General features: G+C 38.4%; 1 protein-coding gene across 4 annotated transcripts in view; it reads right to left on the reverse strand.

Annotated features, from left to right (window-relative positions):
• The window catches only part of plekha7b (pleckstrin homology domain containing, family A member 7b), a 97,220-nt gene that overhangs the window by 53,163 nt on the left and 20,709 nt on the right, over positions 1 to 23,348 (reverse strand). Inside the window, exon 1 of one of the 4 annotated variants that reach the window (XM_079453914.1) lies at positions 5,459 to 5,651. The exons of the other annotated variants lie outside the window; for them this stretch is intronic. The gene's annotated coding sequence lies outside the window, so the exon portion shown is untranslated. Of the gene's footprint in view, positions 1 to 5,458; positions 5,652 to 23,348 lie in introns of those variants that run through there. 4 annotated transcript variants of the gene reach the window in all.

Below are 23,348 nucleotides of genomic sequence, written 5' to 3' on the forward strand. Positions count from 1 at the left end.
AGCCATAAGAGGCACAATCTACAGGAACGCACTAAATTTGATGACTTTCCCAGAGGAGTGCAGTATGTGTGACATGAATGAAGCCTGGCCTGCCCCCTCCTATTATTTAACACAAAGTGTGGTGCTAAGCACAAACCACTGCAGAAACTTTATTGATTTCAATTACACGGGGTCATTCACTTTTTAACTAGGGCATTAAAACATCTTGCTGTCATCGGCTGTAATAAGAATGGAACGGGGGATTTCTAAGGTTGAAGAGACTTGTCAAATAACACAAGTAATACTCCTGCTGTCATCAACTCGGTTATTGTTTTGTCTTCTTGCGGTGTGATTGGCTGAAATTGAGCGTGCTAAGTTGTGGTAATGGGATGACTGAGGAGGCATCCTGGTGACATTATGTGGGGAAAATATTTAACCGCGGATCACTTATGATCCTTTTCATTATGTTTAAAAACCGCTTGAAGTCCTTTCATCTCAGAGACTCTCTGTGGACTCCAAGCGTTGAGGTTGAGAGACTGCCTGGTCGACTGGAGGTGTCCTTCATGGACGGGAGCAAGTGCTTAAAACTTACCTCACTCCTTGTGAGTCTTGTTCTCCTTGTATACGCATGAGTAAAAAAACTGATGACTGAACAGCTTGAAGCGCACAAAAAATTGCATGTAATTACTGGTTACTATTAAGTACAGACATGAGCAGTTTCATGCAAATGTCAACCATACAAAATATCCTATTGCTACTGCATCTCAGATAATAGATGTTGGATATGTTTGGAGATTTTAACACAGAAGCAAGGCATTAGTCACTTGTTGGTTCTTATTGTGGGTTCGGGCATTAGAATTTACAGAATTCCTACAAATGATGTTGTCTCTTAGAAACGTGCCTTTTATTGTCACATCCATAACGCATGCAAAAATCCCTCATTTAAAAAAAGTGAGTACATGTAGACTGATCATTATCTGAAGTCTGATGTCTTCACAACTATTTTTAATATTTATTTAATATTTTTTTAATATGCTTTTGTCTCAAGAGCCCTGTATTTTTGTATTTTAAAATCACTAAATAAAGTGTAAACGTACCCTTGCATGTGTTTCTGAGGGTTTCAATAAACAAATACTTAATATTCTGTAGAACATGGGTCTTCAACTACTTTTCTTTGAGGGCAAGATTCCAAAAGTATAAATAGGATGCGGGCCAGCTTTGTTCATTTCTTCTGTTATTTTGTATTTCTGTTATTTATTAAATTGTATTCCCTTTATACAGTTTTTTTGCTGTTGTTACTTATAGGTCATATAAATAAACATCCACACAGATATTGATATATTAGTTTACCCAAAATGAAGTAGCTGTTAATTTACTCACCCCCAGTCCCAAAGTACATTCAAGATGAGTGTGGCTTTGTTTTTTTCAAGAAGATAGGCTATTTATAAAGATATTTGGTTGAATCAATGAAAGTCAAATCAATAAAAGTCAAAAACGCTAATAAGTTCAACACAAAAGTAATCCCTGCCCGGGGGTCAGGCTGCCCCTCGTGACAGCTAACGGGGATCCTGTTATTCGGATGAATTCCAATCGCGTTCTTGTGCCCCACGCACCTAAAAGAACAGATCATTTGAAGTGCAAGTTCTAGAGGGAGATGAACAGCTATTTTTTTTGTAAATAAAGCCGTTTAAATCATACATAATGAATGCAGTAATGAAAACAACAGTTGTGCCCATATTTCTGAGACAAATGTTGATGTGGTGTATCAGTTTCACTCGGATATATGTCCGGATACGGGAAAAGAAGTAAATCGCGACTTCCGTTTCATGGTGACTTTAAAGTCTCTCCACTTATTTGAAATGTTAAGGCAGGCCATATTTCGCCTGCGGCCACCAGTTGACTGGCCCTGCTGTAGACGGTTTCAGTAGCAACAAGATCTACATCCACAAAGAATCTATAACTGTTGAGTAGTTTTTATTAAAATTCAATAAAACAGATACACAACAAAATACTAAAAAAAGATATTCATATGAATTAAATATCAAATAAATGTGTTTATTATAACCACGTGGTGTGTGTGTCCGATGAAAATGTCAATAGCCTGTTAGGAAAAACAAATAATCTGCTTGCATTCTATTTGTCACGATCGTCAGCTGGAGTGCCCATGAACTCCAGTAGAGGCACTCCACTCAGGACTCTCCCACTTACAACTCCATTTCCCATAATCCCATGCTTACCGCCACCAGGTGTTCCCCATTACCACTCCGCTATATATACTGTATTTGGACTCCCAATCATTGCGAAGTTTTGTTAAGCCAGTCCAACATTTCCGAGCGGTACCTGTATTTATTCCTTCCGTGTATTACTTTGGACTTTTGATATTGACTGCGATTCTCTGCTGCCTGCCCTGACCTCTGCTTGTGACTGTTTATGATTTTGGATATCCCCTACATACCTTACGCTGTTGTTGATCTCTGCCTGTTTGACCATTCTGTTAATAAACACTGCATTTGGATCCGAACGTCTATGACTCCACGTTACACTATTAGGTACAGTAGGACCTTTTCAATGATATTCGACGATATGATGGTTAAATCTGCCCACAGTAATTAAACACTAGTTACACACTATATTTCACTACAACAATACACATATGTTATGTCTCCTTAAACAACATACTGTAGCTATACTGAATTAGCTGAAAGATATAGTTCAGTATCCAAAAAACAAGCTTTCATGTTTTGATTGAGCCACAGCCGTACTGCTGTTGATGCTGCGTTCACCCTGACAAGAAATCTCAGGCATGCACTCTTCACAGTACACTGTCAAATTTAACAGGGTGTGGAAAGCAATTCTCTGCTTCTGCCTCCGCAAAGCATGTCATCCACACCCCCAATGACACAACATTGTCAAGTTCATTCTTTTGTGAACAATCATACCGAAGTCTGAGGTACAAACATCCCCAAAGATTGTGCGCAGTTTTGCTGCATAAAAACACGTCTCCATTAAACACCGTAACAGCCTTTTATCTCTAATTGAGTATTTAGTGCATCAGCAAACTCTGCACCATAAAAGCTTTTCAGTGCCTGCGATGACAGAACGCTTGTTATAAAAGCGTGTCCTACAAAATCCTGAATACAACAATGTTTTTCATCCGTCTTCACAGCATGAATCAGGTTCTGAATAAACATAATGGTGCAAACAATCCTGCTATCTCATCTGTGAAATGAATCTACGTAATGATCAAAATTATCTCTACAAAATAAAATAAAATACTTCTGTTTTTATATCCTGGCAACAAATCTTTGTGGTACAGATTTGTGTTGACTGACACCATAAAGACAGCAATTTTGACAATAGCCAGTAAGGACCCACCTAGCAACCCCTCTTGTAGTAGCATGGCCTTAACCTTTATTAATGTAAGAATATGGTGTGCATTTGCAGAAGTGCTCCTGTGTCTTCAGTCTTCCAGTCAGCAGAACCTATCCATCATTATAATTGTTAAAAGCCCCTCCTCTAAATCCATCCCTGAGAGATGACTACAAAAATCTTTTACATATGTCATCCACATCATACTGGGGTCGGCCTGCTGATCTGCTATCAGGTTCCCTAAAATTACATTTTGCCATTTATAACAGAAATTCTTCTGGCTTCATGCACCTATGAAGTCAAATGATATTAAGCAAAAGATACTGAAATATACTTTTCAGAAAAATCCACATAAATTGTATAAGATGGCTGTAGGAGAGTTTTAAACCACAATCGGTGTAAATTGAAAATATATTCAAAGTTCAGTACAAGTGAACCGTTACCGAAATAACAATGAAAAAGCAATAAAAAGCAGACACAGATCTCAATAATGCTTCAATTTCAGTCTCACTAACAAACAGAAGTGTAGCGGGGACAAAAACACAGGCACATTTCCTAATGTAATCTTAAAATGTTATATCTTTGTTACAAAAGCATCATGCACTTTGTTGGCCTTGTACAGTTTAGGTATTCCCCACTGTCAATTAGAAATCTGCATACTTTGGCTCTTTTCTTTCCATCATATTACTTCCGAACTACTTGCTTTGGAATTCTCTGCATTAGCATTGGTGGATAAACAGAAAGATGAACAGTAGCGTTGTTTGTTTTTTTAAGGGAAAGCACCCTCCTACAACATTATGAATGATTAAAACACTCAATGAGTTTGTTGCTTAGCTTGCGGTGACAAGAAAATTTCTATAATGTACATGACCCACATTTTAGAAGAACAGAGCATTTAAAAGTGTGGGATCAAAGTGAGCGCAGATTTAAAGTGACCAAGTGTGCAATGATCATGCCTTGAGATTGTTCTGTCTCTTTTTTACCTATAAAGGCCTGACACATATTGAAATATGTACAGTAGATTTTTTTCACATACACTTTTACTTTTTATTCACTAAACTTTCCTCATGCATCAATAGACAAAGTTATCATGTCCAATATTACACACGTCTAGTGCAATAAGCTGTGTTGTGTGTTACTGCAGTCTGGCCTGTTGATATTTACTAGGTTAACATGTTCACATGTGCTACCTCATCATGTGTCAACTTTCCTATTACTATTACAACTCTTATCTGTGGGAAGTAAGAGCATATCCTTGTTGCCTCTTACATGACCCGGACAAACAGTTGCGAAACAGAAAGCAGATACACACTGATAACACTATTATACATTTATAATGTTGTGAGATTTTAACTGGCAATTCAATTGATAATGCAGAAAAACTACTGAATGGTTTGATGACAAAAAGATCCCGTTTATGTCACTAAAGACTAGAAAAAGTATCTTATCTTTATCTGTTGCTTAAAGATGTGAAAATCTGTTTCGAAACATATAAATCTACTTAATATTACTGTGAAGAATTTGTATTTTATTGCATTAATCTGCCCATGTTTTGGTCACCTCCATGCAAACATATAAAGCCCTTAAATAGCAAATCAAGATAAAAGAATCGCATAGCATTATCACAAGGCCTCCAAATTACATCATTATGAGCCGATTTAATTCCACACCCAAGTTTTACAGATACAGCAAAAATAGAAATAACATAATAGCAGTAGCCTACTTCCAGAATTCACAACAGCTAAGCTTTTTCAACTTTATATTTTCATATTTTCTCAGCTGTACAATTCCTCCCCTAAACAGAGTTCCACCCCTCAAACGCAGTTATTATATTTTTTAAGAGATTTACCTATTATGACATCGCAGATTTTCACAGCAAACAACATACTGAGGAGTAATTCCACATGAGACGTACCAAACTAAGACCTCCTAGCATCAGGGCTCGAGGGACAGCAGTACTATAAACTTATCCCCCAACTGCTTCAACAATAAACAGGCTCTGTCTACTTCAGGAGAAACCGTGCAGAGAGACTTTTACACTTAATTAAAGTTTTATTTGTTCGATTTATTATGCCGCTCTGCAGAGCATTCTGACATTAAGCTGTCTCACCTGCTAGATGACGGTTATCTATTTGTCATTCCGTCAGTCCTCTGAACCTTAGGCCTTAGGATTTTAGAAGAGCTCTGATGGGAAAGTTGAAATCCAGCTGAAGTGATGAGAAATGTAACCAAAGCTCCCAATATCTACGTGTTCTCTTGGGAACAACCTGGCAGAAGTTTCACTCGCCACAAAGCGTGTGACAGCCGATCAGAGATCAAACTCTTTCATGACCAGATCAGAGCTCAGCAACACAGCTTATCAGATTTACCCGCTATTCTCAAACTTTCTCTCCCTCTGTATATCTCTCTCGCTCTCTTAATCCCACCCTCTCCTCTCTCTTGCCAAATTACAGCCCATTAATGAGGACGTCAGTGGGAAGAAACTGGGATTGGGAGGTGTTTCTCTCCCAAAATAAATATTTCCCCATCTGAGCTGCATAACCCGGCACCAAGGCGGCCCTATCAAATATTTTTATTTTTATCGTTTTGCCTGACATTCCCGGTAAAGCCTACAGCTGACAATTTTATTGTGAGGGTTTCCTGTGTAAAATGACTGACAATCAGAGGGGAAACCCGTATGACAGGGGCACAGCACAATGGGATTTTAACGTCTTTCTGCACACCTCAGTTTTAGCATATATGACAGCAAACAGAGGAATGTGTCTAGTCCTCGCTATCCAAAAGCCTGCTGTGAAACAAGGTAAACTTCACAACACCTGAGTCACACTCTCTTAAACAGACTGTTTGTTACATTTCAAGCTATTGGACTGTGCGCTGTAAACCCTAGTATGTTAGCTCACAGGAGATAAAAACATGAGGTATGCAAACCAGAAAAGAAGGTATTATTTGCACACCTCTAAAGCAAATATTGAACCGGATAGCCAAAAAATAAAGTTCCCTCTATCGAAAGGAGTTGGGGCTTCATTTCAATTAATCTTGTATGTTCTATGAAGTAGGTAGAAGTAATAACTACATCTCAGATTGCATTAACCATGAATTTTCCTGCTGAAATATAATTGCACACAATAATATAATGTATGACTTTAAGAGCATTATACTTTATATTTTTCAAGATGAAACCAAGGAAGAAAAGATACATTCTGGAAGAAAAGCACAGCGTAGGCTTGTGCTAGTAATAGCATAATCTTTCAAAAATAAATTGTCCAATAGTCATTTATTTTCCCTCCAGTTTTATTGAATGACTTTCAAGGTTTTTAATGTATCCAAAAAGCTACTTTACAGGATTCCGATTAGGTCCTATTACTCACAGTAAAGACAAGTATCTACTGTCTATTTGCTTTCTGCTTGCTCAGTGGTAAGCAACAAAGGTCATGGGTTCGATCCCAGGGGACTACACAGTCAGAAACAAATGTATAGTACGATGCAATGTACTCGAGTCGCTTTGGATAAAAGCATCTGCCAAATGCTATGACTATGAGGATGTTTATCCAATATTATTAATCAAACTTTGGTCTACATAATTTCTTCTCTGGTGTTTTCACGGCAATAATATTATTCAGTAATCAGTATTTGTGTGCTGTTTTGCAGTAAAAATAACTTAACATCCCAAAATACAGTTTTGTTCCCTCCTCAAATACGACAAACGTGAGCGTTTACTAAATTAGCGCCTCTAATTTGATTTTCATTTCAAAATATTGTGATAATTGTACATTACACATACCCGCATATTTAGGCATTTTGAGCAAGTAACGTATTTATTAATAAAAAACACATACAGATATAAAACAGTTAAGATGTTTGTTTGCAAAATGAGATAAGTCTGTTTCAAAAAAATGAAAAATCATGTTTTTTATTATATTATCATCATTTTATTATTTTATTGTGTTTTATTGTGTTAGTTAGCTTTATTTTTTGTTATTATGGCTTAAATTAAAACAAACCAACTGCGGTTTGATTGATATTAATTGGAATGCACAATCAAAAACATGATTTTTTAACATTTTTTGAGTTATCTCTTTTGGAACCAAACACTTAAAATATTCCAAAGGTACCACAGTCAAACATTCGATTTAGATGAAGAACAGACGCTGAAGCGATCACTAACTGATGTCTTCCGGAACGCAACTTGTTTGTTATACGTTTATACTGTTTTGCTAATTTATGGAGTAAATACATGTGACTGTATTTTTACTTTACGAGGTTTAGAGGTTGAAGTGGTTAGGTTTAGGTTAAGGGGTGGGATTGGGGTTAGGTGCTCTTGAAATATCTTTGAATCCATAAACATTTATTAAACCATTAATAATTTTACAAATGCAAAAATGAATGCATATTTACCTGACTGCAAAAAGCTTTTTACACAGTGGACAGGCTGCAAATTCTCTAGTTGTTAATCATCCTTATGGCTTACCGAACCCACTAATTACTTTTTCTTTGAAACACAAATTAAATCATTTAAAGGGGAGGTCTAATGGAATTTCACTTTAAACTTAGTTATCCAGTAGTATAGCTGTCTGAGTATAAACAAAATCTGCCAAGTCGCAACGCTCAAAGTTCATAGAAAAGGAAGAAATTCTCTTTAACAGAAATCACTTTTTAAAGACAACACTGAGTTTTGGGACTACAATACACGATTTGTTAGGTTAAGGACATCTCATAATTTACATTGACCCAGCCCCCTGGAAAATGGTTAGGGCAATGAGAGGAACATTTCAAAACCCACTCTAAGCGGTAAACCAATCACAAAAGAATGGCTCCGCTTGATGGGGTCATTCTCATCTCCGCTGGCCTCATCTCCGTTCTCATCTCCGCTGGCCACGGTCCCAGAGGGTCGCGCCCTGCAGATCGGGGATGTGGGCATCGCCTCACCGTCCACCTCCTGCAGTCTCTCCACCACCAGCTGGCCTCCGTGGCAGGTGGGCCCGGTTACCCCATCCGACTCCTCTGGAACGGAGGTAACCTGGTCCCCCATCGCCTCTCTGCAGCTGGCCACACGTCCTCTCGGCCGGTTTAAGAGAAAGAAGCCGAGGAGGGGGGTCGCTGTGTCCTTCCCAGCAGCCGCTGAGCCAGCGAGCGATACAGCCTGCGTCCCAGCCGGCGGTCGATCCAGCCGGCCGTCCAAGCCACGATCCAGCCACCGATCGAGCTGGCATTCAGCCCAGTGTATCCGCCCGTCCAGCTGTAGTCCCGGTCTGCGTCCGGGCACCCTTGGTCGGGTCCCGGGGCCACAAGGAACTCTTCCCCTTGCCCCGGGAGCCCAGAAAATTTCCCCCCGGACTTCTAACCTGTTCAAGGTCCCCACGGGCAGGCCACCTCGAGCTGCCTGGCCTCGCCCATTGATCTCCCAGGCAAAGACTTTTTCTCCCCCTGGCCCGGGAATGCGGACTCCTTTCCCCCAGAACAGTGATGTCCCCCCTCCCTTGTATTTTATTTTTATCGTGTCACCCCAACCCATTTATTATTATTGTCTGTTTGCCTCTGTTAATTGTTACAATGTTCTGCTGTTTTTGTCTGTTTCCCAGTCTGTCATGTCTTGTTAGTGATGTTCCCTCAGAGGACGACAGGGGGCATCCTTTTAAGCGGAGGGTACTGTTATGGTTCTGCCACTGCGTGTCAGGTTTTTCTAGTCTTAGGGCAGGATCAAGACAGTACCACGTGTTTTGTGTGGAGATAATCACATTATTGTCGGTCACAACATAATGTGTGTATTCTATCGTCTTTGCCTTGTGTTGGACTGTTAATTATTATTTGGTCTTGTCGTATAATTTATTAGTAATCTTGTGTTCTTGTTTTTTGCCCCATTGCGAAAAGTCTTTTGTTCTTGTTTGTATCTTAGTTACTTTATTGTTTTACCCCATCGTGGGTTTTATTTTGTTATTAAAAGTGAATTGATTGTGCACTGCTGCCTGCGCTTGGGTTCTTCCCCTACTATATTGTGACACATTTAGTTTTCTCTTATTTCATTGGCCAATAGCTGTTTGCTTGTATGTTTCTTATTTTTAGCATAAATGTATTTAAATGAATATAGCTTTTAATGAAAAAAATTTGTTAAATCATTCTTTAACATAATTCAGTCTATATTATCTGAAATTACACCATCAAATTTGTATCTCAATAAATAAATTGTAAAATATTTTTAGCTAAACACAAAAAATCGGTTACCTGTTGATTGCAGCAAGCACCTCCCCCTTTACACACTGACCGTCTCATTATTGACTATAGGTGGTTTCATCGAACCCACTCGCTGGCTGAAGTTACCTTTCTGCCTATGTTTGGTTATAATATAACAATTCATTTGAGATATAATTTACATTAATATTAATTCATATCAAAATGTATTTTTTCTTTGCGGAGGTGTCCCGGAAGTTAAGTTTGGTCCACACTAGTTGGTCGCAACTTCCATTATACATGTAACAACATATTTCAAATTGAGAACACAAGGCAAAAAAGACAGACACAGGCCCAAACAAGCGTTTCAGAGGGGGGAATAGCAGGCGTAAGCTTTGATACTGGAGACACTTAAAAGAACAATTAGAGAGATCACCCTGTTTATCACATAGCACTGAACACTGAAAAGCACCCCAGCAGAAAGTTAATTAGGACAGAGTGAAATGACTCTGAAAGAGATCTAGAAACAACGAAAGGGAGATAAAGTTAGACTCACATACACATGCAGTTGTCAGCCCGCCTGGTTAGTCACAGTTTCAGTGAACAGTCCACTGAGCAGAGCAACTGTGACAAACCTAATGACAGAATCATCACTGTAGTGTAAAGAGACCCTTTCAAAGGCAACAAATGCTAACCGAAACATAATTATGTAAATAATTAGGTCAACACAAACAGAGAGTAAAACAAGACCATGAAATATCAGACATCTAAATCCCATATAAAAATAAACCCACATGTTTTTGATGAAATCTAGTTCATTTCAGACAAAAACAATTCCAACTGTAAATGTGATTCAGTGCTTTGCTCAGTTACAGACAACATCTGCTTGGATTTAAAGGTAAAGTTCTCGGCAAAAGAGTCTTTACGTATTCATCCTCATTTCAAACCTGTATATGAAACTTTCTTCTGTGGAGCACAAAATAAAATATTTTGAAAAATGTCTCTGTTGCTTTGTGTGTAGCCTATGGAGGACAATGTTGTTTGCTTGACAACATTGTGCAAAATATCTTCCTTAGTGTTTTGCAGAAGAAAGAAAGTCATACAGGTTTGGAATGACATGAGGGGGATTAAATATGAAAGAATTTTCCTTTGTGGGTAAACTATCCATATACTTCACTCTTAAGCCACGGAAAGGGGTGTGTCAGTACACCATCCCTTCCACCTGCACGATCCGTTCTGAGCATGCACGTAACTACGTATTAGAAAACGTCATGGTTTTCCTACACTATTGGTACCACGCAGGCGATGAAACATTTGACGGCCAGGCGGCACAACTGAAAGCATATTTTTTGTTTTGTAGGCTAACGTTACATAGTTGAACCGTTCACGGCGAGTCTGTTTTTATGTTTTTAAATGTTGCTTACGTTACCATTACGCTGTGTTTATGTGGTTGCCAATCCAAAATAATAGAGTTGTTACATGAACATAGATGATTTTGGTTACATGTGGAATAAAGTATTTTTATCGACTGCAAATCTTTTCCTCCCATTTTGCGATTCATTGCTGTATGGCATTGTCTATTTACCTTACCGTGTTTCTATCTGAGATCAGTAGTATTGTCAAAGACGGTTTGTGTCGTTTTTTTTAATTAAAATCTGATAATACTAGTTAACTTTAAATGTAGTAATTTATTAGTATGGGTCTATATAGGCTAGTATATCTATCCATTTAATCTAAATTAGTAAAATAATCCCTTCAGTGGCGTTACAGAAGCAAATAAGGAACATAACACGTATGTCTAACTAGACTATATTAATTTACACGAAGAAAGAACTACAAAGTCGGGGGAAACATTACAGTATTTCAAACTGACTTGACAGAACGCATAGTGAAATGAGAGCAGGTGGATAGCAGCGAAGTATATTGAGTATTGTATTTTATTGAACAGTAAAAACATATAAACAAAGTCAAACAAAGCTGCACAAGCGTCGAACAGATCGTGCAGTGTTGTAAATTGTCGCAAAACAAAATCATCATTTGCGCATGACCGGTTTCTACACTGTCATTGTGCGCATGCGCGAACAGATCGTGCAGGTGGAACGGATCGTGTACTGACAGGGTGTTTAAGTCTTTAAAGTCTGATAACAACTAACAAAATAAAGTTTAAGAAGCTCTACCACTGGCCTTGAAGGTTTGCGTTCCTATTTAAGAGACAGAGCTTAGTGTGGTCAGCACTTCCGTTGTTTTTTATGGCCCAATATTAACAAGCCTATCAAACGCCATGTCATTAATTGGCAAAAAGCCTATGTTAAATAACTACTGATCAACACTGCAGAATGCACATCCCCTCGTCCAAATATTAGAATCTCCGTGATGGCCTGAGGGAAAAGATGCTCATAGGGAAACAGCAACGTCAGCACTTCTTTCACTTCATTGGCACAAAATTAGCCTACTGATAAATATTTATAAAGACCATATCAGCCATTTTATCAAAGAAATTGCTGTTTTATGGCCACCTTGACAGACACCATGAAATGTATTTCAAAGGCACCCAGAAGATCAACAGCGACAGCAATTTGTGTTAACGCGAAAAAGTTTTTGAAACAATAAGGAATGGGAGGATCAATGGCAAGTTATCTAAAATAAATCAAAACAATTAGCAAAACACACCTAAACCTTCACGTAACTCATGAGCTATGCTATGAGTGCAAATGACTAGCAACACAGTTTTGAGGCTGGTGCGATTTTAAATCTTCTCTCCAAATTTGAATGACAATAAATATATATGAAATAATATATAAGTAAATATTTGTTCTTTTGCTCAAGAATATAAAAATGTTTTTGCCTCGATTTTTAATAGAAATGTCTATTCAATGTCTAATATTTAGTGCAAAAACACGTCAAAAAATGCTAAACTATTGACAGCTTGCTACTATTTATGAATGTTCATTTATGGTCCACCAACCTTTGTTGCGATTGTCTTCTTGCAAATGAGGGATTTTCTTTAGAATCCGATTTATAAAATAATTCCTATTATACAGATTATGTATTATTTTAGACTAATTCATCATCTATTTCCGTTTCCCTTTCCACGACTGTGTCACTTGCTGTCACTGTTTAGAGTTATGTTTTGTACTACTCTTGAGACGTAAAGAGGAATTAAAATATCCCATATTATTCTTTATTTTCAACTATTGTTGCTATTCCAAAAACTCCAAATATCTAGATATGTCTGGATATATACAGCTGCAGTATATGCAGAATGTGTCATTTTATCTGTAACAGTGGTCTGTTCAGAACATCTGACCCCAGACAATGGCCTGGAAAGAGCATCTCCTGAGTTCACCTTGCCTGTGTTAGTTTTCCGCACACTTTGAACTCACAGTATTTGTTCTACCCTCATCTGCACTCCTGCAACGCTGATGCAGTTTAGCTGGCTGATCACGTCCTATAGCAGCAGGGTGACATTAGCAACAACATCATGTAGCTTTTGTAGCTTTGCGAACACATACGGCCAGATGGGACCTATTGACAGAAGACATGCTTAATACACAGAGACAGAATGCACTCTTGACATGAGTGGCTTTTGTAAGAAATTCTCAGTGAAACAAATGTCAGGCAGGTGATCCAACAGATGCCGGGTCTACATTTAAATCCTCTGCAGCTGCATAGCAGTGACGTGCCCTGAGACTGCAGCAGAAGAGTGTATACTGTACCACTGTTTGAACATACAAAAATACTCTCACCAACCTAATGTTTGCATTCTTTAACCTTTAATTCACTGTGAAAGATACTGCTAATAATCATCATTATAGTGAATTAGATTGATATACCTTTAAAGAGGTGATTCTTCAATAAACCATGAGCTTTTGCAAACATTTCACTCACATATTGTGTTTTTTGAACCTGACAGAATACAAAATACACAGATTTGAAGTCTTTGCTTGTTCTATGAGACTGTTATTAATCATGCGTTATAACAGTGCAACCATATCTTACTGTTCTCTCACAGCTTGTTATCCGTTTCATGATGTGAATACTCAATAAGTAAAGGAAAAGTTCACACAAAAATTAAAAAATATTTCTTCATTATACTCACTCTCAAGTTGTTCCAAATCTGTATACATTTTGAGTCTGGCCGTCATTATACCGCAATCAAAGAAAAGAGAAAAGAAACAGACACGAAGGTGTCAACACAAGGACAAACTTCTCTTCTTATTCCTCAAACATAGCAGCACCACTTAGATGCTCACAGCTCATTTTCGACAATTGGATTCTCAGGGCCAGAATAAATCACTCGATCTGGGATGCGGGCTGTTTGCGAGTTTGAAATTGAGCGATTGTGGTATTCAGTGATCAAATGTAACTAACCAATAATGACGGAGTGATTGTGCTGCACATTTGTCGCAGTAATCAGGAGGCGTGTGGTCTGTAGTCTTAGACAGCCCCGGGCGCCACATCATCACCAACATCCAAATGAAGCTGTCAAGGTGCATTCACTTAAAAACATCCATACTGATTACAATGCTTGAGTAGCTATATGTTTACAGTTACTGCTTAAAAATAATCCATCTAATTCTATTCATATTGGAACCCCTAAAGTCAATTTTCCCTGTGTTAATAGGAGTGTTTCTTTTTTAGGTTTCAAGGGCCACTGTGTCTTTTTCATCAGAGCACCGTCTGTTAGGGGGTTAGCCAAAGATTAGTTTTCCTTTAAAGCTAGGTAAGCAAAAGAAATGTGATAAATTTATTAAAAAAAACTTTATTTTGCCTTCTTGCTTAAATGCAATACAGCACCACCAAAAAAATAAGAAAATTGGACGCACTTAAAATACGTTATAATAATATCCCATTGAAAGGACCTAGCTTGGCTCTCCGAATCCAGCCAAAGTGAATGAAGCCATCATATAAATGAGCGACACACATTTACACCACACTCATAAAATGAATAAAACACGAAATCTGACCTCTACCGAGTCCACAAACAAACAAGCAGCAAGTCATAATCTTTTATGCTCAGTACCAACTATAACTGGGTGAAAATTAAGATCTCATAACTATTCATGAACCAAGCTGATGAATATAAACATGTTCCCCCCAGCTCATCTCTTTACCCCAGCTGAAGAGAATTTAAACCAGCATCACCCGCCCGTGACCCAGCGTTTCTGTAACTATTACAAATATTCCAGTTCAGTTTCTTACTGCTCTAGTGAAAATGATCCAGAAATAAGACCACACACACCGTCAGCAATGTTCTGTTGAGCAAGGTTTTGCTGTTACCGTTGTTCTTTGCACATAAACATATTGTAATGTCCTCCACACAGTCAATATCAAAGCGGCCCTGACCATATCTGCAGCAGCGTCGACAGGAATGCACAGTCGTACAGGAAATACACATTCCATTCAGGTCACTCTTATACTAGCTCTTATACTGCCTTTCCAGACAGCAGACCGAGAATGTTAATGATGTACCTTCGCCTCACACTTCAACTCATCACAGATGCTCTTGACTTAGATCATCTTGATGATGAAAGTTAATAAAAGTCAAACTTAAGATGCGCAGACTTTTCAAGGTTCAACTTGACACCGACATTCAGCAAGAGGATGACTGTGATACAATTATATAGTGAAGCTTTCATGCATTACAAAGATAGTGTAATACAAACCAAACAACTCAATTACAATATAAATATGCAAAGAAGGCCATTCACATGAATAACTATAACTACATTTGCGTCTACACTAGCAGACGATTGTGATAATGTCATGTTTATTTTAAGCCGGCGAGCTGCAGTGTTCCTAGTCACTAAAATGAATCTAGATGACCTGCTGCTGATGCGTCTTTTCTCCAAAAAATGACAACAAAAGCTGGATGCTCTCTCTGGAGGATGCACTCGTGTCCGGGATGTAATGCATATATTTTGGCTGCTTATCAGCTCAAGTTTATATAAGCGTTACATATACTGTATAATATCCGGCAAAAACACACCGCTTTCCGGCCGCTACAGTCGTTAATTCAGACATTAAACGAACATCAATAACTACACATTAGAGATCCCGAAGAGGCTGTATGACAGTATGTTTCACCGCTCACTAGACGGAAAAAAATCTTTCTGAAAGTCATCCCAATGATATCATTCTCAGTATCTTTATCGTTGTGACGATATTATCTATTCTCCTCTATTTTTTATAGTTATCGTTATAATGTGAACGGCACTTAATTGTACTGTATTAACATGGTCCTTTACTGAATAAATGGGAGTATCCTGGTACAGTGCACCATAAGTAACCATAAGTACCATAGTAATAACTGGTTACTTTAGTAAATTCTGACAAGCAAGTTTTAGGCTCATATCCTCAGATTAGAAATGTTCAGTTCTGTGCTATTCTCAGGACACTCGGAAGCTGAGGTCTGGCAGGCCATGGCTTCAGTTCAACCAAACACTTAGCTGCATTTCCGAATGTAAGCACACTTTTCATGTAAGGCTTCCAGTTGCAATAAAATAGATTTACAGCAGGCAGAATATGAGCAACAGAGCCAGCTTTAAAGTTGAAACCATGCCATTTGCAAAGATACAGTAACTATAGTAACACAAACGATAGGGGTGTCCAAATGAACATTTAGACAGACCTCTTATATGTGGCTTCCAACGCTATGGTTATGAGTTCCTATTAAGTAAACGGACCATTACACTTCACAGTGGTAGCAATGAGGCTTTAAACAGCCAATTACTTGTGTGAAGAAAGAAGCTGGGTTTTCTCAAACTTTCTACAAACTCATGATGAAATCGTTAAATGTGATACTTTGATCTGACAACAGTCCTTTGGTCGGTTCCTGTGCTATCCGTCACAATCCATTAGACACAATACTGATGTCAGAAGACAGAATCGCCTGTGTGAAGGAATACAAGGTTCTTTAAATGCAAATACCAATTTTAAAGGAAAGGGAAGCTAACATTCACAGCTTCACACACACAGGAAGCCACACACGGGAGTTCTGTACGTGAGGAGCTGTTTTATAGAAAAATGTATACCTCTACAGTAACTATATTTTAATAAGGAAAGAAAATGAGATAATATCATCCTGACAAAAAAAGGATCAGTCACGACAGCTATTTCGACTTCTGTAAAATCTTTCAGAATCTATAAAATAACCTTGTTTGTATCAGATACAAAAATAATGTTTTTTCAGCGCCTACTGTACTAAATCCAACAAAATCTATTACATACGAAACTTAAGCTCACTCCAAAGCCCCAGATACATGCTCTCTAACTCTAGCAGTACTGGAATCTCACAGAATCAAAACATCCTTGCAGAATTAGTCATCATTGTAACTATAGAGTGCCATTTTATAGTAATTGAATCTGGATTCTTCTCATTTATTTGAGAAAGTTTGCTTTCACTCGACATACGGAAATGTCAATACTTATTGTGCAGCGCAGACAGGGTCTGGAATTAACTTTTCAGACTATCGGCCGAGGTAATATTGCTAAATAAAACAATAATATCTCTAATAGAATTCCATCCACTTAGGACCATCATTTTGTCCTCAGGCCAGAGTGGCCGGTGACACCCTGGAATTCACCATCCAAATAAAAAACATATTTGACTGTGGATGGGTGTTATTATGAAGCCTGACTACAGAGTTCACCGAAAACTTCATGAAGTGCAGTAGTCTTCCGAGTCTCCTGCTGCGTAAAGGGTCAAAGGTGAGCTGCAGAACAGACCTGGATTCTATTTAAATTAACACGCCCTCCAGGTGCTATTTCCCTCGTCAGGATAGGAGTCATATAAAAATTGTCTCTATCATGTCAGGTGCATTGTTTGTGCCTGTAAAAGGACCAAAGATTAAATGTGCACCCTTCATCTGTAAAGGTGAATAAATGGCACCATTGGGTATTGTAATAATGTCAGGCATTAAAGTGATAGTTCGCCCCAAAATTTTAATTCTGTCATCATTTACTCACCCACTTGTTATTTGTGACTTTTTTATTCCACAGAACACAAAAGAAGATATTTTAAAGAACGTTGTTATTGGCACTCATTCAATTGTATTGGTTTTGTGTCTTTACAATAGAAGTAAATGGGTGCCAGCGTTGTTCGGTGACCTACATTCTTCAAAATATCTTCTTTTGTAATCTGCAGAAAGAAAGGCATAAAGGTTTGAAGAGGTTGAGTAAAGGATAACAGAAGATTCATTTTTGAGTGAACTGTCCCTTTAAAAAAAACATTGAAACTTTTTAGCACAGTCAATGTTGTCACATAGACACAACACACTGAGACCCAGAACTACTACTCTGGTTTTCAAGTGCATAGATATGTGCACGACCCAGACTGTATTATCAGCGCAGACTAAAAACAGCACAGATCAGATAAGGACAGGGACACTAATGAGAGGTCAGTGACTGGAATGTTTGTGCTTAACAGGTTCTGATTAAATGTCCAATATTTTACAAAAAGCGGAGTTACTGTAAGTAGATAACATTCTCTGATCATGGATATCTGTCCAAGGTCACCACTGTACATTTTAGAATATCAGAGAACACCTTTATATGTGTAGCTATGTGCAATCAAGACACATACGGTACATTACACACACAAACACACACACACACACACACACACACACTTATTGGTGTCTATGTTTTACGGGGACATTCTATAGGCAAAGGTTTCATACTGTACAAACTGTATATTGTCTCCCCTCATCCTACCCCTTAACCGAACCCTCACACAAACCTTTCTGCATTTTCAAATAATCAAACTTTAGTGTCATTTATAAACTGTTTTTATCGTGGAGACCAAAATATTTACCAACCATGTCAAAAAAGTCTGGTATTATACCAACGATAGCTTTGTTGATGAATAGTGCACACCTTGCTTTTTTCTATTTTAAAACCATGCATTTTAACATATTTGTATCTTAAGGTCTGTAATTACATAATATATTTGATAGCTTTTGACACAGTGTATTCATTTTTGCCTATTTTAATTCTATATCCAGAATAAGCCCCCTGGGACAGAATACAAGAATGCACACAAACATTTATAACAGCATCAGCAAATAGAAAGACACCATCCTCCCCACCATTACTCTTTCGCTCTCTCTCTCTCTCTCTCGAATGTGTTGTGATCAGCTAATCTAAGGAACGCGTCCACCCGGATAACTGAGATCTCTTCTTCTGTCCTCAGCTCAGACTGCAGTGGAAAAGACATGTTCTTCATCCCAGGGGAAGCCTTTTAACACATACTGTTCACTCAACCTGCGATTCATTACTTAGGAGAGCAAATCGCAGTCACGACATAGTGCTGAAATGCAGGTAGACAGGATAGCTACACAGGAAATCCAGCGTGACATCCGAAGATTATCGGCCCATTCACAACAAGAGCGATAACTCCAATGATAACTATATTAGCGTCCACGTTCACAATAGTGGACAACAACATTAGTCCTTGTAAGAGCACCCTGTAGCTCTACTTACTGCCAATGTTTTTAAACATGTTTTCTTCAGAGCTGGGCTCATGTAGAATAAGATTTATTTCAAATAATTTTGTAGTGCATTTGCACTGCATAAAGCAATAAAAACTCATATATGTATAGTCAATTATATAAAAAAGCAGTTCACAAACAAATCCCTCCCACCACCCATCACCAAAATTCAATATATATCTTGACATTCCAGATCATGTTGTAACCAACACATTGATCCAGGTTTCTCCCCAGCGCAGCTTTTCTGTCTCTTACAAAAGAACCCATGAACTGATTGACTGAACTTCCCCCAAAATAGAAAACAACCCTGTGGCTATAGGAGATGACGGCTGGTCCTTGTGCTTGGAAGTTGACATGGAGTCTGTGGCAGAGCTTCCAAAGAGAAGGTAACAGGAAGGGCAGCCATAGGGAGGTAGGATAAATAGATGGAGTCTATTTTCCCAAAGACCCTTTCTTCTATTTTCCCTATTTTCCCAAAGACCCTTTCTGCAATCTGCATCACAACAAGAAGCAGATCATATAATGACAGATCAGGTTAAAGATGAGAGTCGATAACTGAAAAATCGACAATAGAGGCACCTTAATAATATGTGTTTGAGAAGCTGCCAAACAAGAAGCACAATCTCAGCTTCAAACTTGAAAGCTCTCTGCACCCCAGGGAAAAAAACCGACAGAAGAGATTTTGATCATTTCTCTGTGACAGCGGCAAGAGTAAATGAAAAATTTGCTGAAAACTACTATATTAAAACAGTTTAACTTTTTTTTTGTGGGACATATTTTAAATTGATTAAAAATCCAACGAAAAATAATTCAAATTCATAGAAAAATATATTTATGAATAAAGTATTTAATAAACAAACAATATTTTTAATATACACTGAATTCTAATAGAAATATTTAGGTTACTCAGATTTTCTTTTTTTATGTTTTTCTTGCATTTAATCAATTTAAACACTATATTTTGTTGATTTCACGGCTTTAAAATTTAAAGAAATTAATGTAAATAATTTAATGTAAAATCACAGTAAATTTGATGTGTACCAGGACACCAAGGTATGAAACCGAATATTTATTCAAATTAATTGGACTATAATATAAACATTAAAGGGACGAGTGGGGGATTATGGGATTTACCCCAAAAATCTGTCATTCCAAACCTGTATGACTTTCTATCTCCTGCAGAACACAACAAAATATATTTTGAAGAATGCTGGTAACAAAACAACACCGTCTCCTGTTGACTTCCATTTTATTGTGACACAACACCCCTTCTTTGAGACATTTCTCAAAATATCTTCCTTTTGTATTTTACACAACTAATTCCTTGACTGACCCTTGAATGTTTCACCTTCATAATTTAAGTGATCAAAGCAGATAACACACAGATCCACTATGCATAAATAACCACAGGCTGCAAGGAAACCACGGAGTCAATATTAGCAGTGAATCATGTCTCAGCGCACAATATCAACTAGAACAGAACCACATTGTAACATCTTCCTACAATGTGTCCAAATCACAGCAAAGCCATCAACTTTCAGATCAAGTCAATACATGCATACATAAGAGCATAACTCAGCATACAGGGTGCATATATGTAGCAGATAAAGCGAAACAGAGCACAAACACTTCATATACCTGTGCGGCAAACTGTAGTAAGGCTTCCCGGTTTGAGGGATGTGCTCGGAATAACTCGCCCGGTTCCACATGCTTGCTGCAGGGGTTGCTAGTTTCTGCGTGCAGAGGAGGACTGCTGCTGTTACTGCTGCAGACGAGCACTGCCCAGCTCACGGGTTTCATTTAAACGGCCTTCCCGCTCTCGGGATCTCCCACTGTTGGAGAGATGCAGGGGGTGGGGACTGAACCGTGCATCTAGTTACATAACCACAAACGGCTTACGCACAACCGCACAGATGCAGAACTTCGGCTTCCCGCACCTTCGTAATCATGTTTGTCACCATCCAAATGACGCAAGTCTCTTCTGTGAACTTACTGCTTCTTGCCTTCTGCATCACAGAGCAGGAGACACCATCAGAGACGGGGGTGATCAAGATGCAGAGGAAGTGGGAAAGGGAAAAGGAGAAAAGAACAGAGATCCACGGTGGAGGAGGAAAGGAGAATGAAATGAAACGAGACATTGATAAAAGGGATGAGACACAAGATTGAAGCACAGGGAGAGCGGCGGGATGAGACAAAGGGAGTAAAGAACAGCTTAAAATAGAGAGAGAAAGGAAAGAAGAAAGCCTCCTTAAAGAACAAAAGGCACCTTTTGAAGCTGGAGCGGAGATGAACTGGCAGAGCTCCAACTGGCGAGACCGAATGTAGGATTGTGCAAATGGCTGCTATCAGCTAATGAAAATTTCAGCTGCAGGTGAAGGATGAGTCGCGAGCCTTCAGGTACTCCAGAGGGGAGACCGGCAGTGGCCCTCCTTTACACATGCTCGTCCCGATCCCCCAGTGAAGATATCGAGTGTGAACTAAAACAGTTTAAACATCAAGGGGCCACCATGAACATTTGGGGTTCAAAAGCTAACTGCAACCAGGAAGTAAACGGGAGGGAAATTCCATGCAAATGTCAAGCTTGCATATAAAAAATATAGGTTTTATTAGGGCTGGGCGATAAATCGATTTTATCGATTAACTCGAATTTGACGTTTAGGGCGATTTTTTTTAATGAAAATCGGTTTTCTCTTTAACTTCTACGACCGACGCTCTCGAGTGTTCACACCAAACGCGAGTTGCGCGAATAAAACGCGCTATTCGCGAGTAGTTGGACGCTTGAACATTTTGATTTTACTCGCTTCATTCACGCGTGTAATTCGCGCCATTTGCGCGTGTAATTCGCGCCATTCGTAAGTGAAATACGCATCATGGGAGGGGCTTCTGGCAAGCGGCTCGCGTCTAATTGCGACATGGATTTTGTTGAGAGGGTAGAGGCACACCCAGACACTGATCCACTTCAGTGGCGGAAGCGTCACGAACCAAACTTCCCAAGGCTCAGTAATCTGGCCAAAAAACACTTGTCTGTCCCTGCTACAAGTGCCCCATCAGATAGGCTTTTCAGTGTGGGAGAGGGCATTGTTACATGTAACCGGGCATGCCTCAAGCCAGAGGTAGTAGACAGGCTTGTCTTCCTGGCTAAAAATGTGTAAATGAAGAATGTTGAAACTAAAGTAATGGATGCAGATGTTTCATTTTGTTTACAATTTCAGGGATTCAGGAAAACTGTTTAAAGTTTTGTTTGCACTTTATGAATACCACGGCTGTATGTATTTTTGTACAATCTAATTTAGTCATTTTTGCCACATTTATTTGACCAAAAAGGGACACAATTAAATTATTTTTTCATATTTTAAGTTATTTTGAAGGTGCATTGTGCCACTGTAAGTTTGAGGTTATTAGAAAACTGATAAGCTACATTTTCACTGTTTACAACGGCAGGGCCTGCCATCTCCTTTACAAGCATGTTTTAAGGCTTGTTTCCTGTTACACTTATGCCCCAATGGGAAATTTAGATTAAACTGCATAAAGGAAAATCAGAACAAAATAAAGAGTACATTTGTTTTGAGCAATTTCTTTGTCAGTTGTAGTTTGTTTTTAAATAGAAAAAATAAATCGATTAAAATCGAAAATCGGGTTTGTTGTGAAAAAATCGGAGATTTTTTTTTTAAGCCATATCGCCCAGCCCTAGGTTTTATCAATACTGATAGCACAGATGTCAAGATGTGGTGGTTTAAAAATCCATGTGAGGTCTCTCTTAAAGTAGTACTTTTTCACAATAAGTTAAGCGGTAAATTAAGCTGCTCTTTTGTCAAATCCATTGCGATCCATATTCCACAGAAATGGGCACATGAATACGAAAGTATATTAGATATTATATTACATTAGAACTAACATTTGTTTTGTATTACTGCTTCTGGTTTGTGCATTTTAATTCACAGAAATCTTACAAAGAATGTTGTCCCTCAAAAATGGTGTCCTGTTTTGTCACATCCATAACTTATGTTTATTTCCCTTTGTAATGAATAGAAAACTCATGCATAGAGAAATATTTTTCTGATGTCAACACTCGACAGGGATTTAGTAATATATAAACTGTTGAGATGGGTTTTAACAAGTTTTTTGAGAGATCTTACTGTACAATCTTAGTCTTTTCAACTATTATAAATGTATTATAAATGTTGACTAGTGGTGAGTTGAGATGGCTTAAATTACTTTGACAAATTGAATCAATGTAGAAATATTAAAATATAAAATTACAAATATTCTAGCGCACAGCTGGCCACGGGACAAGCGGAAGTACGCCTTCCCCCCAGTGAGCCTCATTGCACAGGTCCTGTGCAA

Source organism: Barbatula barbatula (genome assembly GCF_947034865.1).
Source record: "Barbatula barbatula genome assembly, chromosome: 1".
Classification (NCBI taxonomy): Eukaryota; Metazoa; Chordata; class Actinopteri; order Cypriniformes; family Nemacheilidae; genus Barbatula; species Barbatula barbatula.